At 37.1% G+C, this 15,201-nt stretch overlaps 1 long non-coding RNA gene across 3 annotated transcripts in view; it reads right to left on the bottom strand.

Annotated features, from left to right (window-relative positions):
- Window positions 1–15,201, bottom strand: part of LOC134470359 (uncharacterized) — a 212,953-nt gene that overhangs the window by 102,681 nt on the left and 95,071 nt on the right. Inside the window, exons 1-3 of one of the 3 annotated variants that reach the window (XR_010039207.1) lie at window positions 10,411–10,581; window positions 6,897–7,090; window positions 5,872–5,988 (exon numbers count right to left, since the gene is read on the bottom strand). This is a non-coding gene — a long non-coding RNA (uncharacterized LOC134470359). Of the gene's footprint in view, window positions 1–5,871; window positions 5,989–6,896; window positions 7,091–10,410; window positions 10,582–15,201 lie in introns of those variants that run through there. The other 2 variants (XR_010039208.1, XR_010039209.1) reach the window with 2 other exon arrangements.

Here is a 15,201-nt window from a genome sequence, read left to right as displayed (position 1 = left end):
CACTATTTGAACTGGAGAGAAAGGTAAGATTATGACAGGTAGAAATAAAGAGAAAGTTTTATGGGCTGACAGCAGTAGGCACCAAGAAAGAACATGAGCTACTGTGTAGGGAACAGTGAACAGCCTGGTTGCACTAAGATGTACCATGTATTTGTGACAGTAAAACTAGAAAAGCTGAGGGAGAAAGGTGAGGGGCAGGCTGAAAGTGACCTTACTTTCTAATAAAGGTTATTAGTTTCAGTTTAGTAGTAAGTGAAACTACATTGAAGGGTTCTGAATATCCATGACCTGCACAGTGCTTTATGGAGCTAATTTCCCACAGGTTAAAAATTTGCTTGTGGTTTGAGGTCCTTGCCATTTTTTTTCCTGAAATTACTAGCATGGTAACCTGTCTCCTACTCAAAACTAATTACCTGGGTATGAGCATACAACGTACTGTTTAGCATTTAAACTAAAAAACTCTGTTGGGATCATTCTTTATTAATATTTCCCATACTATATTACAATGATAAAGGCAGAAGCTGTACCTTGCTGCCCGTCCACCTGGTTTTTATATAACACTGTTAACAGGTAGTGAGTTTGTCTTGACACGTGGTTCCTAGAGAGAAAGATTGAAAACTTTCATGCAGAAAGGCAGGCAGCAGGTTATTGAAGGGAACCAATAAGACTCAGGTTATCACATTGGGAGTGGACCCAAAACCACTACACACATGTTAAAATCTAAAACATTTTCTAAAATGATAATGAAGACCCTAACCTCATTTCTCTTTCATGAGCTTCAGGACAACAAAGTAAATAATGACTGGTAGACAACATAGGAAACATCTTTCATTCTCTTGCCATGTAGACAGGTTCACACTGAGTACATCAGTGTGTGCACATCAACACACACCCTAGCCTTGACGCTGATTTTACCATCAGTGAAGAAAATAAGTAAAAGAATATTACCGACAAAAATACAATAGGAATCAAAAAAAAAGAATAACATTTTTTTCAAAACAGATAAAGCCTTAAGTAATATTAATGATTAGAAAAACATGTTTACAGTCATGATATAGCCAGCAATCTAATCTTTTCACCATCCACACAAAAATCTTGTGCATCAGTGTTTAATGCGTGTTCATAATTGCCAAAACTTGGAAGCAGCCAAGAGGTTCTTCAACAGGTGAAGAGGCAAACTGTGATAGAGCCAAATGATGGAAAATTATTCAGCAATAAAAAGAAATGAGCTATCAAGCCACAAAAATATAGGGAGGAAACTTAAGAATGCATATTACTATATGGAAGAAGCCAATTTTGGAGGAAAAATATCATGATTCCATCTATACAAAATTCTGATATGTAAAATTACAGACAGTAAAAAGAACAGAAGTTGCCAGGAGTTCAGATGAACAAAATGAAGGAACTAAGGAACAAAAAGAGGTAGTGTGCACAGATGATTTTTAGACAGTGAAACTATCCCACTACTACTGCTCAGATAGGTACACGTCATTGTTTATCTGGAAGTACACAGAGACTATGCAGCAAAAAGCACGAACCCCAAAATAAGATAAGAATTTAATAACAATGTGTCCCTGACACACATATGTACAAGATTCAAAGTAACTGAGTTTGTATGCTTGTCACCATCAAAACAAAGCTCAAAGAGCATAACAATAGTTACAACTATCAGCTGTCTCACAAACAATAAACATTTTATAATCTAGATATAAGACATTTAATAACACAAGTATGAAGCAACATGGCAAAATAGGAGACCTCTGGCTTCATTTTACTGCATGAAAAATTACGAGTAGCAACTGTCCACAGGTAAGAATACACTCCTAGAACTCATAAATCCAGGTCAGAACTTCTGTGTAACACAGCCCTGAGATAAATAGTCAAGTGGCGTGCAGAATGATTCTCGCTGACCACACTGCCTCTCCCTCATGTACAGATCATCCATAGAGAATTGCCTAGGAATTACAGTTTCTACTGTGAGAAATACAAATTGAAGGTGTGCATTCAGCTTCTCCAGTGTTCTGGGTCCCCAGGTAGGAGACTCACTCGTGTTCTGTCCATGGGAAACATTAGGAGTATCTACATTCGTGGACCACCAGGGGTCAGGCAAAATGAAGAACAGGGAAAGAGCTCACAGCAAACTTGATGTTGGTTCACTGCTCTGTCTTTTAGCCAATGGAGGTACCACAAAAGGAAAACCAGCCCACAGCATCACAACATAATCCATAATCCTCCAGGCTTGAAGTCTCAGCCAGTTTCCCCACATTCCCCACACAGCCTGGGTGTTCTTACACCTTCTCCAGACTAAGAGACAACTTCGGTTCAGCAATTATAACAGAAGGAGTTTCTGACCTTTAATTCCAGTTATAGGGTTACAAATTCACCAGACTTCAGTGTCCTACCTAAGGGTACCCCAAGTCAGAAGGTAAGTCCATTTCCACATACATCTGAGTATAACTTCTAGCCATGTCCTCCCAAGTATTTGAGCAGCAAACCTCGAGACATTACCAACCTCAGAGACCATCACATGGCCTAACACAGATTCCAAATGGTTGTACTCCCAACAGGGAAAACAAACACTAGCCCTGCCTGATTACAATAATCTCTGAGCAGCCATATTTGAAAAAAACTCGCCCACCCCGTGGTCTTAACAGAGCATGGAGAGCAGTCACTAACATCATTCCATTGTAGAGGACAAGGAGTAGCCAGTCCAGTGAGCAAACCTTGCCTGTCCAGCATTAGCAGAGAGCTCATCCAGGTTCCTGGCTAAACAATGTTGAGTAAAAAAATAAAGCTGGAGGCATCACACTCTGATTTCAAAACACATTACAAAGTGATTGTAAGAACAAAGCAGCATGATACTGACATAAAAACAGACACTTTGATTAATGGAGCAAAATAGAGAACTGAGCAACAAAGCCCATGCCTTGACATTTAACTGATTTATGACAAAGATGCCATGAGAAGCCGAAGGGCAAAGGATGGTCCCTTCAGTAAATGGTACTGGGAATACTGAGTAGCCACATAGTAAAGGATGCAATTAATCCTTGATTTCATGTCACATGACAATCGGCTCAAAATGGATGAAATTTTTAAATATATGACCAAAAACTGTAAGGTTATTACAAGAAAATGAAGGAAAGACAAGGGTCTTAGCAAAGATTTTTTTTATATGACTGAAAACACAACAAGAACAAAAATAGATGAAAGTGATTTTTCCAAGCTTTTTTCTAGGAAATTGTTTTGATGTCTAGCTATGACTTGGTTTTCCCTATAATACAGAGAGGATAGATATATATATATATGTAGAAATTCACACATGGGTTTTTTTTTTATTATTTACGGGAACAGATTATATAATGCAAGATGTAATGAACAGATACTCTGAGGAAGAGACGCTAAGAAACCCGAGGCTAATTTTGTAGCATTATGATATAAATTCTAGCAATACTATTGTTCGCTGATTAGAATGACATTGGACTGGTTTCTTGAGTTCAATTTCAGCATATGTAGAGATGGGGACAGCTATCACAAAGAGAATGAGAGATGCAATGGTAGTTATTATTGTCTTCCCTAATTTGGAACTTGAGGACCTAAAAAGCCTTCATCATCCTGTAATGATTTGATTAGTTCTATAATATGCAATAAGTATATAAAGTGGGTGAAGATGGGGACAACTATTTGTAAGAAACTAGAGACAGTTAGATAGACAGTGAAGATCTCCAGTGGACTTGCTTTGAAATCTGTATTTCTTTAAATTGTTTTTTAAATGTTTTGTTCTGTTTTGATATGTTTAACCTTACCCTCTTTGAGATGTAAAACAAATGTGTAGGACTGATAACCATATTACTGAGCTTTTGTTCGATCATAGAGCAGAACGGTTTTTAGTGTCACTTTTTGAATGTCATTCTAAATACTTTAATTCTATAGCCTGAACAGCTATTTCTAAGATGACAATGTGTAACTTATCAACCAGCAATTTCTTACCGTTTGTTTTTCTGTAATTTTGTATTATTTCTACCCTTTTTTTAAATCTCCATGTATTTGTTTCCTTTTCTTTAAATAAAAAAAAGACTTTTGCACAGCAAAAGAAATAATTCACCAAGTGAATAGACAGCTCACAAAATAAGAGAAAGTGTTTGCAATCCATATATTTGATAAGGAGTTAATATCCAAAATGTACACAAACCACAAACAACTTGTAGCAAAAATACATTTAACTCAAAAATCTATGCATTTAACTCAAAAAAGTATGTAAAAGAAATTCACAATAAAAATATATTAAACTCACATGTGTTAAAATAGCCTTTATCAAAAACATGAAAAAGCCCTGTGTGGTGGCACAGTGCCTGTAGTCTCACCACTCAGGAGGCTGAGACAGGAGGATTACTGTGAGTTCACGGCCAGCCTGGCAACAAAGTAAGTTCAAGGCAATCTTGAACTGTGTAGCAAAACCCTGTCTCAAAAAGACCAAAAAAAATTAATTAAAGAAATAAAAAGACCATGAAAAATAAGTGTTATCAAGAGTGCAAAAAAATGAATCCTTACACATGGCCATATAAGTAAAACTAAAAATAGAACTAATCTGGGGCCCAGTAATCCCACTTCTAAAAGAATTCTGATTAATATGTCAAAGAGAAATCTGCACTTCCCTGCTCATAGCAGCATTATTCAAAGTTGCCAATAGTCTAAATGTCCATTCCGGATGAAGACAATGGAGCACCATGAGACCTGAAAGGAGTGGAATTCCTGTCCCAGGTGACAACGTAGAAGAATCTGGACAGCATTATGCCATGTGAAATAAAAAGATAAATATTGCATGATTTCATTTATATTTGAAATGTAATAAACTTGAACTCATAGTAGGGGAAAGGAGACTGTTTGTTACTAGAGGCTGGAAGAGTGGGGAGAAAAGCAAGACAGAGTAGCTGATCCAAGAGTGCTTGGTTTCAGGTGGACAGGAGGAATGGGGTTTGAGATTTATTACATACGTGGTGACTACTGTCAGTTAAAATGTACTGTATATTTCTGTCTTGGGGTAGAATATGGCCCAATTTATTTGGATAGGTTTATTTAATACTATCCATAAGTATAAAATTATAAGAAAGCATTTAGTTTGTAAAACTATATTTCATACTTACTGTAACAGTGATACATATTTCAGGAAATATATTTTGCTTTTAACACCCATTAATGGACTATAACTGGAACTATTAAAAATTGTGTGTGTATCATTAACAAATCACACACACACAAGGATGAGGTGGCGCACACCTGTAATCCCAGCTCTGATGGAAGCTGAGGCAGTAGGATAATAAATTTGAGTTTTCTTGGGCAACTTAGCATGGCAGTGCTTCAAAATAAGACATAGAAAGATGTGAGGATGGGTCTCACTGGTAGAGGGTCCCTGAGTTTGTGCCCCAGTACTCACACACACACACACACACACACACACACACACACACACACGTGTCCACACGTGCACATGCGGGAAATAGCAAACATAAGAGAAATTCATTATTCATAGCTGTTTGGGAATGATAAGCTTATTAGCATTAATTAAGTCACATCAGGAAAAGTTCTTTCATATAAAGATTCTCTTGTGCAATGGTTTTCCAGTCTGGCCAATTAAGACGGTTCTATTCTGTGGTAGGACTTAAAGGAACCTGGTTTGGGATTCATCTCTTAGTGTGTATCTTCCTGTTGTTGACTAATTAGTAACACATTGAACCAGGACGTCCTACAGAATCATCACAACATATTGGTGCCACCAAAATAAAATCTAACGTGACTGAAGCTTAAGCAATAGCTCCACCCTCTTCCTGTCGTCATAGATGTTTTGAGGCCACATATCCCCTATAGAGTACAAACCTTATGCTCAGGATGAGAGTCCTAGAGGTCTTCTGGCTGCCCATTTTGTAAGCAGGAAAATAAAATTCCCCAGCTCAGGAAATGAACAAGTGCTTTCAGTGTCCAGTGGAGTATAACCTGCACCAGAAGTAAACCTTATGTGTATTCAAGTCTTTTGGATGAGAGAAGGAACATTTTCATAGCCAATGAAAATTAGCAATCTATTCTCCAAAACTCATCATATTGAGGATCTATAGTTGAATTACTATACATTTAATAGAGAAAATATCATTGCCATACCCTTGTTATGTATAAAAGAACACTTATAATGATAAGTGCAATTTTAAAAAAAATCTGTATTACTTGCAACAATTAGAATGCATGTCTATCTTTTTCCTTTGTTAACAACTGCCCAAACTGAAAGTTTTTTTTCTAGAATAGCATATCATATAAATTTTGGAGTTAAATACATTTTTGTACTGTCTGTAATATATTTTACCATGAAGTTATTTTCAGAATAATGCAGCATTCTATAAGTTGTCACGTATTCAGACCATCTACTGAGAGATGTCATTTAACAGTGATCAGTTTGTAAAGATTATTTCATCTGATTCTTTCAAAAGAAAAACAAACTTTGAAATGAGGTAATACTTTAATCTTGGTGTTTGCAGACAGGTACAATGCATTTCATAAAGCTAAGTAGTTTAGACTGAAAGACTCTTGGAAGTGATTAAACCTTCAAGGCCTACATTAGAATCACTAGATAGATGAGATGTTTAAAATTTAGATTCCTAGACACCCCCCAACTCTTGTGAATTAGGATTTCTTGTAGAAAAACCCAGGAAGCACTGACAGGCCCTAATCACTCCCAAGCCACTGCCTAAATCATGGGCTTCTGCAGAATCAGTTCAGGGACAGCTGTGGGAACATAGAGAAGGCTTAATGGCTATTCCAAGTAGGCTGTATTTGGGGCATACATGGAGTTTCTCCTTATATTTCATTTAAAGGAAAAGTAGAGAAGGTGTTCTACTGTTTAAGATCTTTACCTGAAATTTTCAGATGAAGAAGTAAGTCTCATAAATATGAAAGGTCAAACAGTTGATCAGGACAAGCCGACATTCTTTGAAACTTTGATACTGTTCTAGATTTTTCTGCATGACATCACAGTGAATCTTCCTGCTGTGAAAATGGGCGAGGTCCAAAAAACCCCAAAGAAGATTTACAAAAAACAAGTACACACCTATAAACACAAAACACAAAGTCAGCACTGCAATGGAGACATGTCAAACCACAGTGTTAAGATTTTCAGGGGCTGGGGATTAGCTCAGCGGCATAAGCGCCTGCCTTGCAAGTGTGTGGTTGTGAGTTCAATCCCTGGTACCAATAAAAACGAAAAAGAAAAAGGAAAAAATTTTCTTGGGAATCACTTGGTTAACCAGGATGATTTTAGGTGCTTAAAGACACAAATACCACAACTACATGATTTAGGTCCCCCACCTCTACTGCTCCATCTCTAGGATGCCCCAGCTCCAGAAAAAGCTTAACCTCCTGTTTCATCTCTTCCTGCCCTATTTGCCCCGCCTTGAAGGCACAAAATCTAAGAGCAGGAATTCTCCCCACCCCTTCATTCATTTCCTACACAATCTTGGGGAAAACAGTTCAATAAATGAAGTAAAAGGTCACAAGTTCACTGGGGTAAAGCCAATATTCAGGCCTCCTTTTCCTGGAGATTTAAATCTAATGATCAGAAGATAGCCACAGGGATAAAATCTCAAAAAAAAAAAAAAAAACTCTGCTAAGAAAACACCTCAATACATGTATCTCTGGATTCAAAGATCATCTATCTGTAATAACCATCGAATAATTCTATGCTTGTATATATGAGTTGATCATACTGATCAAAGATTTTACAATTAGTGTTTGTTCATTCCACTCATTTTCATGTTTTTAACCATTAATTCTCTCTGATACTTCCCCTAAAGCCACAAATGAAGACTCCTTCAGGGTGGTGATGTGTAGCACCTGCATATATTCAGATATCTTCAAGGTGTCTAGATTACACTAAATTTTATAATTTTCAGCTAAGAGATTCATAACAAACACCTTGGTAGAATGGCCACTTTGCAAAGCTATTTGGAGATGTAACACCACTTTAACAACACAAGTGTTATTAGAAAGGTAGGAATGATCAGGGACTAGAAGAACTGCACTGGGAAGGATGAATTCTGAACTGCTCTTTGTTCTTATTTAGAGAGTGTCTGTGTATCTATGCCGGTTCCTTTCTCATTCCTACAAGGTGTTATAAAAGTGGTTCCCTACTTCTTTAAACCAAAACATAAGTTTGAGTTTTCCATTGAAGTTCAATTCCCTTGGGGGTTGGTGTTATTGTATTTGTGGTATGTGACCAGGTGCTGTGTATCATCCTGCTGTAGAAATGGTTCAGCTCAGAGCTTCTGCTATTGCATGTTTTCAAATACTGGTTATGTTTTTTAAAGTAAAAAAAAAAATGTTCCTACTATGGAACAAGAAAGTAGGAATGCTTTTAATTGAAAGCTAGCTGTCTAATTTTTAATATGGCCTTTATCATTAATACATTTTCAGATATAAAGAACCATGCAGATTAGTCTGAGTCCTCTATTTCTTGGTATTGATCTCTTTGTTCTGACTTTGCTACTGAACTTGGGTGGTACATCAATATTTGGAAAAGCAAGGCTTCTTTCTTGGCTTAGAAACTTCTTTTTCTTTTCTGTAAATTTTAAGGAAAAATATTGGTTCCTTAATATCTTGTTGGAAATTTGTTTTGAATGTATTGGGTTTAAGCCATCTCATCCACAATCATAGAAAGAGGTTTCTCTTTTGTTTCAAATAATCTTTCTTCCTTTTTGGAATTTAGAAGTTTTCTTCAAAGAGTTCTTTGTATTTTTTTTAATTAACATCTATTCATGTACATACTTGTAAATTTTGTACATACTTGTAAAATGTAAATTTTAAGTGTGATATTTCCATACACACATACACATTCTGTGCTCTGATCAAGTTCAAACTCATTTTTTCACTCTGTCCTGTGTTTTTAGAGTTTTATTCAGACTACAACTGACTATATCAAGGTCTTAAAATGTTTTTTCCTAGTAGTTTAAGTTTCTAGTGTTACATTTATGTCTTTGATCCATCTTGAGCTACTTTTGTACAGATAACCATCAAATTTTAATCTTCTACATGAGTATATCCAATTTCCACAGCTAATTGGTTGAAGAAGTTGCCCTCCCTACAATATATGTTTGTTATATGTATTTTTGTCTATAATCAGTTAACTGATTATAGACAAATATGCATGGATTATAAAGTACTGCATGGATTTGTTTCCAAATTGCCACATTGTTGCATTGGTTTATGCATGTATTTTTATGCCAATACCACATTGTTTTGATTACTATGACTTTGTAGTATATCTTAAAATCAGATGTTATATGCCTAGCTATGATTTTTGATGAGAATGCTCTGAATAGTTGAAATATTTTATACTTCTGCATGAATTTTAGGATTTTTTTTTCTTTTTGTGAAGAATATCATTATTTTGATGGGAGCTGCACTGAATCTGTAGTGTTTTGGAGACTTTCTCCTGAACATGTGTTTTAGAACATCACTTTGATATGTAACATTGACTTTCATTTCAGCTGGGCACCATGATAGACTCTCCTGTAGCTTCTTTTTCCGTGATTAATGGCATTGCACACAGTGTACAGTGCAGTGCAGCTGGAAAGACCCACTGTCTCTGTGGGTCATGCAAAAGAAGGCATATTCTAGTAGCTCAGACAGGTACAGTAGACAGCAGTAGATATGGGGCATTCACTGCGTGGATCTTCCTAAGATGTGAGTGATGCCCCAGTCAGGTGAAGAGGTTTCCTTAGGTTGACACTAACTTTACTACTATCAAGAGCCTCTGACACTGGCAGCATGGACAATGCTAAGGAGCCCAAAGGACTTGCCCTCCCCCCAGTAAGTGGTGCAGGTCTATAGCCTGCAAGAGGAGAAGCTGTGGCAAGAGCCATGGCGTCCCTTCCATGGTATTCCCACCAGTGCTGACAGCAGTGGGTGTTCAGGCCATGGCTATGGCCATGGGAACCACTGCATCCTCTCTATCTGCCAGTAATAGATATTTGCACAGAGACCCAAGGCTACCAAAGCCAAGTGGACATTTACATTCAGTCCTTGAATTTGTTTGGCTGTGACTGGTGACACCCTTAGTCTCAGAGGGCAAATGCACTGACCTGGCTCTTGAGGGCCACAACCTCCACTTCCCTCATCAAATACCAATCGTCTGCGGTACAGGGACCAAGCGTGGTTTGCTAGGCAGCTACCCCATGCCAGCACAGAAGAATGTCTATGGATCAGTCTCACAGATGGGGTACACAGGAATTTCTGCTTCCCCTACCCTTCCACCCTAGGAGTTGCTCAAACTCAGATAATAGCTCTGTTCTCAAGCGGGCTCCTGGAGTTTTCGCGGGAGATAGTGTGATGTCTTTCCTAAGCAGTCTACTGTGTCAATTTCAAGCTTCTTACCTAAGTGAGTTGCAGGCCTGCGAGGATTTAGAATCTCCTGAAGCTAGCATTTTCAATGTCTGTGGTGGTACAGGATGCTGGGACTCTTCCTTTCACCCCTCCTCCTGCAGAGGAGACACCCCCTTCTCAGCTGTGGAGCTTGGATGGCAGATACCAGAGTATTTTCTCTTACTAGATCTTTCTCTCTCTTACTGATTTCTATGTTCTGCACAGTCACTTACCTTAAAATAATCATACTTCGGTTACTTTTGTACCTCTTTGTAGAGGAAGATGTAAGTGCTGCTTGCCTCTATTCTGTTATTCTTAGATCATTTCCCAAAATTTTTAATTATTCAATCATTTTATAAAGTTTTCAGTAAAATAAGGAATTCGCTTTAAACAAAATGTACAGTATCAGTTCAGAAAGTTGAGAGTTACAATGAAAGTATAAAAGAAGTCTATGAGTTTTCCACTCATTCTTTTTTGTCTTTAACTTTCCACTAATCTAATGTATCTGAAGGAGAGTCTGCCCAAATTTTTCAAAATAAAATTACCTCTGGGCTTCCACTGTGCATTTTTCAAGCATGGATAATTTAAATCTGAAAGAGATTATTTCAGAAGGCTTTGAAAAACTGAAAGAAAGGTTTATAATGAAAATTACTTTCCTCTTCTATCACAGCACTGTATTGTAATATGGAATTCTCACATACTTAAATGTAGCTATTTCCTCACCCAATCCCCCACAAAATACAATCTAACTAGGAACCATTATAATTCCAGAGACCAGACCCTAAAATCCAAGTCAGCATCCAGGATAGTATAGGAAAAAGCTTGTATCCTAGAACATAGAATAGGTCCTGCCTGTGACCATCTACATCATCTGGACTGTGCCTTTTCCCACTTCTAAATTAAGTTCTCTGAAAAACACTAAATTAGACTAAATTAGATGCTCCATATTACACAGAAGTGGTATTCGCCTTTTATCTGAAATTTTCTAGAGGCTTGTGTAGAAATAGAGATAATAGATGCGTTGTATAGTACTGCTGAACTTCAAAATGAACCATGTTCCTTTTCTAAATCATGGGCATGGTGGGAATAACCTCTTTGGAGGGACGTAGATTTTTCATCTACTGAATAGGGGCTAGCATTCTAGACAATTTCTAAAGTGTTACACTGAATAAAAATTACATGACTCAGATTCCAAGTATGAAAAGTACATAATTCTTGCTCTTATCAAGTGACACATGTATAAATTAAAAAGTTTTGGTTTACAGAATGCTCAAACAGAGATTTTTTGCATCTAACAAAATAGCAACCAACGTAGCATTGGCTGGCAGCTCTGAAGCCCAGGCTTAGCCCTAGTAAGATACTAACATAGACTATAGAGAGGACAGGGAGGTAGAAGGGCTGTAACAATCAAACCAAAAGACTTTTAACATATGTAAAATTATTTGTTTAATTCAGGAAGAAAATAGGCTTCAGAAGCAATAAAATTTGGAAACTTTTAGGAGAAATGAATTTAGGTATGAGCTCTAATACATTTGGTATAACTTCTGGAAGAATAGAAGTGAAAATACAAGTTTAAAGTCAGAAAAAAACATAGGATTATGCAAGAGAAGCAAAAAAGAAACAAAATACAAGACAGATGACATAAAAGAACTTAACAGACTCCATCTTCACCGCAGACAACCTCGAGGCACCGGAAACTCCAGCCAGAGGCACGCACAGAGCTGGCTTAGACCCAGACCCGTACTATGGCTCCCATCATCTCTGCAGATGACCTTGCAGGACCAGGGAACTCCAGCCAGAGCTCCACCCTTTCTCCCAGAACCTTGGACTACAGTGGGATTAACTGTGCTAGCTTGAAGGGAGACTCAGTGACTGCCTCACCCAAACAGAAGAGCTGGGCAGGCTCCAGTCAGTGTGGTGAGTATGCCCCTAAAATAGAAGTGTATAGTGGGTAAATAGACCAGTGGTAAAGCCCCATTCAACTAACTGTAATACCTTGGTGAGTCTGACAATAGTGTGGGTGACTCCCTTCTGCATACAGAAAACATCCGGCAGGGTGAGGAGTGTGCCAGTAAGGACTCCCCCAACTTGGAGAAAATCAAAAGGGCTTATGAGACACACAGGCACACAATAGGGACACAGTAGGGCCTCCGACAAAAATACTATAGACAGGGAAATTTGGTGACCTGGAATAACCTGAAGATAAAGTAATAGCAGAAACTAAAAGTTGACCTACTACTAGGGTTAAAAGCCCAGGAAGAATATAGAACTCACCCAACAGGCCCTGCAGTGGGAAGTCAGGTGACTGGCCCACCTATTCATTGTGGGAACTAGCAACTGGACAAACATCAACCTTACATAGGACCCCAAGATACACACTACCAACAGTTGACACTAGTGGGATTGAAGGACCAAATATTAATTCGAAAGGGGAAAATGGAAAAACAAAAAAAGCAAAATGCAGTATCAAATATCTAGTCCACAAGGAGCACGTACAAGAGACCCTGAAATAGAGGAATTCAAAAGTAACACAATGGAAACTTCTGAGAATATAGCAAGTGAAATAAAAAAAAAAACCTTATGAGGCTATAGAGGAAATCAAATTAGAAGTATTCTCCCATAAAAGATAGAAATACCAACCTTAGTAAAGGAGTTGCTGAGCACAGCTAAAGAAGAAATACAGAAAAAGTACAAGAGCATGGGAAATTGATTGAAACCTTGAATGGACAATATAGAAAACATGCAGAATTCATAAAACAAACTTAAACAAACATCCAAGAGACAAAAAATTCTATTCAAAGCTTAAATGAAGCTGAAGATAGGATCGCAATTAGTGATCATGAAAGGATAGAACTTTTAAAAATAACAAAGCAGCATGTGGTGACAATCCAGCAGCTTCAAGATGATGCCAGGAGAAAAAAAAATATAAGATTAATAAACATTAGTGAAGATGCAGGAGTCCATGCAAATGATATAACCCAAATATTCACAGAAGGAATAGAAGAAAATTTCCCAAACATGGGGAAAAAATCTGATATGCAGACAAGTGAGGCATATAGAATGCCAAACAGCACAACCAATATAAATCTACACCCAGACACATAATAATTAAAATACTAAAAGCTGTTAGAGAAAAGACACAACTCACCTATCAAGGAAAGCCCATTAGAATCACAGCAGACTTTTCAGCACAAATCCTCAAATCAAGATTCACTTGGAGTGAGGTATTTCAAGCCCTGAAAGAAAACAACTTTCAACCCTGACTGAAAACTCTCATTCAGATTTAAGGGAGAAACAAGATACTTCTGTGAACAAGAAAAACTGAAGAAATTCATGTCCACCAAACCAATCCTAGGAGGAGTATTGAAAGACATACTAGATAGAGATAAAAATGAATATAATCTCCAGAACAACAACAGAAAGAAACCACCAGGTAGGACAAGCGATTAAGCAAGGAGGAAAAGCAGAAAACAAACAATTGGGACATAACATGTCAGTCAAGCCAGTACATACCAGTTATGCCCATAAATGTAAATGGCCTCAATTTACCTATCAAAAGAAAAAGATGGACAAAATGGATCAAGAAACATGATCCCACAATAGGCTGTATACAGGAAACACATCTGCCCCAAAAGGAAACTTATGGGTTAAAAGTCAAAGGATAGAAAACAGTATTCCATGCAACAGGAACCCAGTAAAAAGCAGAGGTGACTATTCTGTTTGCAGACAATGTGAACTTGAAACCTAAAATGATTAAAAGAGATCAAGAAGATCACTACGTACTTGGTAGTGGAAAAATTCAAGAGGAAAAACTAACAATTATAAATACACATGCACCAAATACAAGAACACACAACTATACAAGACAGATACTAATGGACAAGAAAAACCAAATACACAAGAGCACAACTATAACAGGGGACCTTAACAGCCATTGTCATAAACAGATAGATTAACTAGACAAAACGCTCCTAAAGAAATAATAGAACTGAATCATACCTGTGAGCAATTGGACTTAGTAGATGTTTACAGAGTGTTCCACCCAACCACATCAGAGTACACATTCTTTTCATGTGTGCATGGAACATTCTCCAAAATAGACCATATATTATCCCATAAAACATTCTTAAGTAACTACAAAGGTAATGAAATTATCCTATGCATAATATCTGACCATAGTGCACTGAAATTGGAAATTAATGGCAAAAGAAATTGTAAAACCTGCATAAATACATGGAACTTAAATAACAACCTTCTCAACACACAATGAGCTACAGATGAAATTAAAGAAGAAATAAAGCAATACCTACAAATCAATGAAAATGTGGGAACAATGTACTATAATCTGTGGGATGAAATGAAAGTAGTCTTAGGAGGAAAATATATAGCAATAAATTGTCACATCAAGAAAACAGAACAAGCACAAAAAACAATCTAATGCTTCATCTCAAGCTTCTAGAAAAAGAAGAGCAAGTTAAAACCAAAGCTCATAAAAGAGAGGAAATTGTAAAGATTAGAGCAAAAATCAATGCAATTTAAACTAAAAAAAAGGAATTAATGAATCAAAAAGCTGGTTTTTAGAGAAAATAAAATTGACAAACCTCTAGCTAACATTATAAAGAAAAAGAAAGAAAAAAACCCAAATCCATGCAATAAGGACTGAAAAGCGGGAAATTACTACAGAAGGAAATTCAAAAGATTAGGATTACCTACTTTGAAAATCTCTACTGACATAGAGTGAAAAACACAGAGGAAATGGACAGATTTCTAGAAACATATGAACTACCAATGCTCAACCAAGAA

Source organism: Cavia porcellus, unplaced genomic scaffold (genome assembly GCF_034190915.1).
Source record: "Cavia porcellus strain 051 isolate PalLab524CR breed Dunkin Hartley unplaced genomic scaffold, mCavPor4.1 scaffold_14, whole genome shotgun sequence".
Lineage (NCBI taxonomy): Eukaryota > Metazoa > Chordata > Mammalia > Rodentia > Caviidae > Cavia > Cavia porcellus.
This window is presented reverse-complemented; position numbering and strand designations above follow the sequence as displayed.